The sequence below is a fragment of the Hesperophylax consimilis genome, chromosome 14 (genome assembly GCF_061612785.1).
Source record: "Hesperophylax consimilis isolate HC1 chromosome 14, BYU_Hcon_1.0, whole genome shotgun sequence".
Classification (NCBI taxonomy): domain Eukaryota; kingdom Metazoa; phylum Arthropoda; class Insecta; order Trichoptera; family Limnephilidae; genus Hesperophylax; species Hesperophylax consimilis.
Window position 1 is genome coordinate 5108825 of NC_142849.1, and position 7973 is coordinate 5116797.

Below are 7973 nucleotides of genomic sequence, written 5' to 3' on the forward strand. Positions count from 1 at the left end.
AACTGGGAAATCTACATCTGTAGAAACCGCACAAGAGTCCCAACTGCTCCCAACCGTCTCGTGAGAGTATGGAATCCCCAAATGGGTTATTTTCTGAAGGTAGTGGGGAGGGGAAGGAGATGGAAATGAGGAAAGTGGGGAAGTACAGATCTGTTCACCAAACACGACGATCTACGTTTCAATTCTAAATAGTGGTCTTACACTAACTAACTAACTAACTAACCACCATGCCGTTTCCCCGCAGGGGTAGGCAGAGAGGGCAGACCGCCAAACAATTTGGTCTTGGAACACCAGGGCGATAATAAGGGTAGGTAGGTAGGTCCACACTGGAACGAAAAACTTGAAAAACCGAAAATATGTAATTTATTATGTTTAATGAGTAATTTATAGAATCACACAAATTTATCAAATAAATTTTTATTTAATATTCAAACAATTGGGATTTAAACCCGCGACCTCCAGCTTGGTAGTCGAGTCTAGGGAGGCCGTAAAATAATAAAAAAATATTTTAATAACTTGTCTTACTAAAGCATCCCAACGTCTTCAATCGAATTATTGTGCATCAGTTCAAACTTATTTGGACTAATACCCAGATAATAATACCTGTGAGGTGAACAATGTTTTCACTTATTCAGGTAAATTAAATTTTTTTCCTGTGAACAATTTTCAATCTACGTTTTTTAGTTTTCTGCATCTATGTTCAGCCTTTTAATAATCTCGCACAAAGCCAAGAATAAATAATAAATAATCGCCGCCAAGTGAACAAGACAGATACATGTTAGGGAAGGGACAGCGTGGCGTTTTTTTTTCTCTTAAGTCTCTTAACCTAAAAGCTCTTAGATATCCGATAAGAGGTGGTTACGCGATTAATCTCTGTCGCGGATGAAGTAGCGGATGGCACGGGAAATGTAAAAATATTATATGCAATATCTTAAGTAGTTTTTGCACGATAATACTAATAATAATAATAATAATTGGATGACTTGTATAGCGCCGTTTTTGTGCAAAATCACCTCACGGGCGCTGTACAAACTTATAATACATTTCTACAGTGATCTATGTTATAACTTAACTATTTATGGAGATAATATACAGTACAATACTTACCTGCTAGGTCACTTGAGATTAACACTTAATTAACATTATCTAATTGTTTATTAGCAAAATTTAGATACAGGATGTAGGACATAATTGGAAAATTGAATATATCTGGACTTTCTCTTGGGAATTGTATATTTAATTTAAAGGTACGACAGCTTAAAAAGGTAAGTTTTTAGTTTAGACCTGAATTCTATTGGACTTGTTATGGATCTTAGTTCCGGAGGGAGTTTATTCCAAGCCTTCGGCCCAGATACTCCGAAAGCGCGATCACCAAACTTAGTAGGTATTTGGCTTGCGCTTAGGTTCTATCAGTCTGCCTATAGCTGATGATGTTGCTGATCTAAGAGTTGACTGCCTCAGACCAGTGTTTTCCGGGACGCATAGTTCCGAGATGTAGGGTAGAACCATTTCATTGATGGATTTAAACACCATCCAGCACAGTTTGTACTGGATTCTTTCAGGGCACTTGAGCTAGTGAAGGTTACGAAGGTGTTCTGAAATGTGCGAATATTTTGAAACCCCAAAAATGCAAAAACTACTTAACAACGGTGAATCAAAAAATAATTATAAAAACTTGCTATTGAAAAAATTTACTTTGTGGTTTGACATAATTTTTAATAAACTTAAACCGTTCCATGACAACTCAACATAATGAACAAAAAATTTAAATACTTTTAGTAAGTTTTGTAAGCCTTTTAAGATCATTTCATTAAAATTCTCCAGTCCTGAAGAGTCCTAAATTCTCAAGTCTTTTAAAAAGAAATATCAACTCAATAGCAAATGAAAAATTAATATCCCGTGTTTTTACTATAGTGTCCCCTGCGTGCAAAGTCGTACACTGTTTAATATTAAGGCGATGCCATACGAAGTAATGTAAAATCATGTGTTTTTGGTTTGAAAATTTGGTCGCCTAGAAATGTTTCGGATGCTTTAATTAAATAATACGAGTAGAATACATCTTGGCCTATGAAATAATCGAGTATTTTTTTAAATAAGTGTTTTTATAAGCCCAGAAAAAAATAATGTATAAGGCCTATGAAAACTGCTTTAACCGTTTGAGTGCCAAAAAATTCATACATTTGCTTGTAAAATGCCACCAAAAAAACATTATTTTATGAAACTATATATTTTTTAAAACCCCATAAATTCTTTGAATTTTCAAGGATTTCGATAAATCAAAATATGATATTGGTTTAGAATCACGCGGAGGAGGATCCCGAAGTCCAGGCGTTTCGAAAAAATGAGAATTTTCGGTAGAAAAATTGGTTCCGGGAGATACATTTGAAAATGAGTAATTTCCGGTGTTACTCTCCATTTCTTGGTCACGATCCGAAGAATTACTGGAAATTCGCATCCTGCGGTTGGGAAACACAGGTATGACATCACTGACATCACTCTCATCAGAGCTATCTTACTCGAACTTGAATTAGAGGAGTGGAAATCGTCGCTCCCGCTGTCAGACATTTTAGAGGACGCCCTCGACGTTATATTTTTTCAATTATCTAAAATAAAAAAAATAATAAATGAATCTGAAATTAAAACGGTTTACTACGATCTTACAACTATACAGATAATATTGGAATAATATTTACCAACGCCGCAGCACCACACCCGACGTACGCGCGAATCAGAACACGACTGACGCAATCGACGGAAATCGACGATCGGCAATCTTCGGTAAAACACGAATCGACGAAAGTCGACGATTGGCAATCAACGGTTAATATTCAAAATCTCCTACTTACGAACCCATATTCGGTTATAATTTTATTGTATAGTTTGGCAAATTAAGTTATTTATAAAATGATCGAAAAAAAAATATTTATGCCTGAACATTCACAAAATAAAACAAAAGTCACTATTTGGCCATGTTTTTTTCTTGCATAAATCAAAACAGGCGGATGGTGTTAAGCGAGAATTTAAACCTTATCGCCATCTACGTACAGGTTGTTATTGATAGCGGCTCATTGTATTCACGTAGTGCATTGTAGAGTGCAAAAACATAGAAAACATAGTCCTGAAGATGACATTAAAAAGATGATGGCCCCCAGCAGCGATACATTGATGATAGCGATTTCTGAAGTTTTCGGCCGCATTTTGGCACATCTCGACGGGTATAGCCACGATTTTCTCCAGAATTCGATCGTTGAGTTCTTCCAAGGTTTATGATCGATATTAGACCGATGTTTAAAAACATTTTTCTTCAGATAACCCTCCAGAAAAAAGTTACGAATGCTCAAATTAGGTGAGCGCGCAAGATTGAAGTGCAGCCTAAAGTCCCGCTGGGTGGCGACGACAGAACGGCAATTTCAAGAAACGTGCGCACGGCGTAGCCCCGGAATTGTACGCACCAAACTATGGTAACGACTGAAAACGAAACGACCCTCCCGATACAATTCCACCCTCACAACACGGAATGTACCGGCTCTTCAAAACCAAACTATTTGTTTTACTGCACCATGTAGGTATGAAATCATGGTATAAGAAAGTCGCCCTATTCCGAAAGGTGATTTTGATTATTTGTACATTATTACCTTTGAACTTTACTTTCTCTTCCAATTTCGTTAGCAAAGCTAGTAGTCTTGCGCCACCCGTTACTAACCTATGTAAATGTTCAGCATCCTTCCCGAAATGTTACCTGATACGAAGGGTCACCGGTGATAGTAGACCCCATCTTGCTCTTACTCACTATGCCTGATAGCGGTCTTCTAGTATAATGTAAATGGATTATCATTTCATTTTCCACGAATTTGCAGCCCGCTCGTTGTTGAATTAGAAACGTGGAAAACTTATTAAACCTCAAATATGTACATATTGCCTCCAAAAACTTATTAATTAAAAAAAAAAACAGCATTATACCAAACTATATCTTTCAGATAGTACCTACCTATCACGATGTTACTAATAAAATTTGTAATCATTTTTTGCATTGGTAGTTAGGTAATTAGTAGGTAGTATCTTTATTCGTTTTCCACAATTCAAAATATATTCATATTCAGTTTATGAAACGATTGAAAGCAAGGATTTTGCTATGGGTTTTTTCTAAGGGCCTATGTCATTTTTAAAAATACTGTGTCGATGGTCTTTAAAAGAAAGAAAAGAGAAGAAGATCTTGGAAGAAAATGGTATGAGGGGTGGGTAGCAGTGTTTCCAGGAGTGCGTCGCAAAGCGATGAGTCAATAGAGACAAATTGGAGAGCTTGAGGGGTCTTTCCACACCAGCCTCTCCCGATCCGGCACGCCACGCAGTTGGTGGGCAGGAGCAACCTGAACACACCTCACCCAATGAACCCAGGCACCCCTGCTAAATAACAAAACGTAGCGAACCACTTGGGGTGACCTACGGTAGAGGTGTTAGTTATCCAACAAATGGTTCTCGGATAGCGGCATCCAGGTCCGCATTCCACATTGTAGGCACTATCAGATCTCAATCGCGAGAAAATCCATTTTGAAAATTGGAAAAAATGGTTACATCTCTTTTAAAAAGTAATGCTAAAGAGGCATATATATTTTTTCAAAAGCACAAATATTTAGAGTTGTGATATTCTCTGTTCTATATGTAACTAATTAATTAATTAGATGTAGCACATTAAAATTAAAATAAGATATGTTTATCTAAAGACACTGTCTAGATACTGACATAAAGATAGCTGCCAATAAAAATTTGCCGTGAGAAAAATGAACACAATGTTGATAGTTCTTATTCGGAGTATGATACATTGAAGTGACCCACCGCTGTCCGTCACCTATACCGCGGTATAGGTGACTTATGGTCACCCCTTCGGAGCTCTCGTAAGAATCTATTTTTTTTTGTGTAAACGACTCTACATAATATAAGAAAGAATCTAGACCTTCAATGTCCCCGCATACAGTGTTAGGAAGCGGTATGCGAGCGCTTACAGGTAAGTAACTTCAGAGCAATAAATGCTGGAGTATGATACAGTTAAATAAGACCGAAAGAAATAGGGTCCCATTAGCTGATTACTAACTGATTATTGATTATTGATCCATTAGCTCAGTTGGTAGAGCGGTGCTCCTGCAAGGCAAGGGTTCTGGTTTCGAGTCCTAGATGTGACCGTAGCTTTTTCTAATTTTTCTGCTTCAGTTTTTTGTTTAGGAATCGCCAATATTGTCTTCAAAAATTGAAAATTACAATTTGAGGTAAGCTCAGTAAGCTTTTCCAAAAAAAAATCCAACAATGATTTTTTTAAAATATTTTTTATCATCACAGTCTGAATATACTAACTTATTATTGTACTATTCGATAACTGCATTCACACTACATAGTTCAATATCATCGGCTCATTTCCTTTATTTTAAACGTACTAAAGCGTAAAATGCTGTAAATTTACTTGGCAATTGTTATAAAAATGAAGTCCTTAACAAGTAGGTTTTAAGGTGCTGAGGCGGTATAAGTAGAGGTGATAAGTAAGTAGATAGGTGGGTAGGTGTTTCTTTCCGAAGGTATTTGAAAGTAGAATGGGCGCCCTTTTAAAATATGCGATGCCTCCGCCGTCCGCTACGTAGATTTATGGCCTTTTTTAAGTTCAAAGTTGAGATTATGTAGCCAACCCCACTTGACAGGACAGGGGATTCTTTCGGAACCGGTATTCTTAGCTCTTTTTAGCATTCCTGTTGACATTTACAAAGGCATGAGCGACAAAAAAAGACACACAGAAAAGGCTGTCAGCCAGCGGTCACAGTTTTTTTGATAACGTTCACAACACCCACTGGAAACAATGCACTTTAGATATTTGATTGAGACCAACACTGAGCAAAATATCTCTAGTGAAGATAAATCGAATTGAAAGATAATTGATGTTGCTAAATTAGAGCTTTTGACTCATACACGGAGAAAAATGAGAATTTTTGGTAATCTGGTTAAAAACGGTATCGAAGGTCGTTTTCTGATAAACTTTTTGTAAATTCCTAATACATCGGAACACGTGTTCATGCAAGTGCATTCATCTTGATAATATATTATGGTGAAATTCGAAAATATTAGGATATTCATGAACACATGTTCCGACATCGTGATAATATACTCGTAACTTATTAAAAGTTTATCAGGAAACTTATTAATTCCTTCGCTAAAGGCCTTCATTACCCCTTTTAATTAGACAATAAAAAAATTAAAATGAGATTCTTAATGATATACCAATACCCATTTTTATCCTTGTAGTCTAGTTTTCAGAGATGGAAAAAAACTTATTATATTTTATTCTTTTAATATTTGAAAATGTTTAATTTCACGTAAAATACGAGAGAAATATATCTCACTTCGGGCACACAGAAACAACAACAACACAAATCTATAAGTTTTTTTCAGTGCATGTAGAGTAAATAGTATATACTTAAATATCAGTAGTTTGAAGATCATAACATATGATTGCCTACGAAAATTTTATGATTGATCAATGACTATTATTCTCTATCAAAAAGCTCCATGTGTTCAATCATATGGATGATTTATACTAACTTTCAGGGTTAACTATTATGTACGACGTAGCATATAAGAGCCCCTACTACCTAGTGTATTTTGACACCTTCTCGTATAAAGGAAAGGCCAAAGTTCAAACGACAAGTTTCTTAAGTCATCGCATGATTTATAGTGTAAGATATTTCCATGAAGTATGATGAACTCTGAATATAAGAAGCATCTATCGTAGAGATAACAGGGTCAGGAGAGTTTTGTATCTTATTTCTACCTGTTGTTTTTTTCTAAATTTTAACCACGATAACCAGACATTCAACTATCCCAACTATGTTTAGTGAGAGCTATAACATTTTTGATGAAGTAGATGAAGGATAGATTACAACTGAGTGAAACTGGTTACCTTGATCTGAGAATTAAAAACAACTTTTCTCAATTCTACCCACGAATACATTCTATAAATATAATTTTTGATTTTTCATTTTTTTAATGGTTTAATTTTACTACATATATGCTTGAACTTTTTCGGAACGGTCACACAATTAAAATAAAACCCAAAAAGTTAATGAAGTCCGCCAAAAACAACGAACACATATAATATTAAATTTGCTGAAGAGTGAAGTCACTCATTGCTTGTATAAAATAAAATAAAATTTGCTGAAGTTTGAAGTCATTCATTGCTTGCGTAAAAAATTTGCTGAAGTGTGAAGTCATTCATTGTATAAAATAAAATAATATTAAATTGCTCAAGTGTGATGTCATTTGTTGCTTGTTTATACTATATTATGATAAAATAATATCAAATTGCTGAAGTTTGAAGTAATTCATTGCTTGTATAAAATAAAATAATATTAATTTGCTGAAGTGTGAAGGCATTCATTGCTTGTATAAAATAAAATTGTTGAAATGTGAAGTCATTCATTGTTTGTATAAAATAAAATATTATTATATTGCTGAAATGTGGAGGCATTCATTACTTGTATAAAATAAAATAAAATTTACGAAAACTTTAAACACTATCCGAAAACACGTGAAACAGTTTAAAAGCAATGTGGGAATGAAATCAAGTGAGGACTTCAGAAGAGCAATATTTTAAGGATCAGATTTTAAGGAAATAGGTTGAAAACGGTTGGTGTTGGAATGTGATGATTTATGGGTAGGTATAGTGCAATATAACGCTGTTTGCAATCATCCTCACTGTACATTTTATTTTAAAATATATTTTTTTAAGTGCCATAATATTTTTCATTTTAAATATTTTTAACCTGGGTACATTCTCAAAATATTATCATTTTATGCATTTCTATAAATTTAATCAACATGCAAATGTAAAATGTCCTTCACAACATAGGTAAATATAAATTTAAAAAAAGTTTAAATATTAAAAAATATATATTTATTTCGGACCTTTGCACATGTTACACGGAGAAAAACAAATA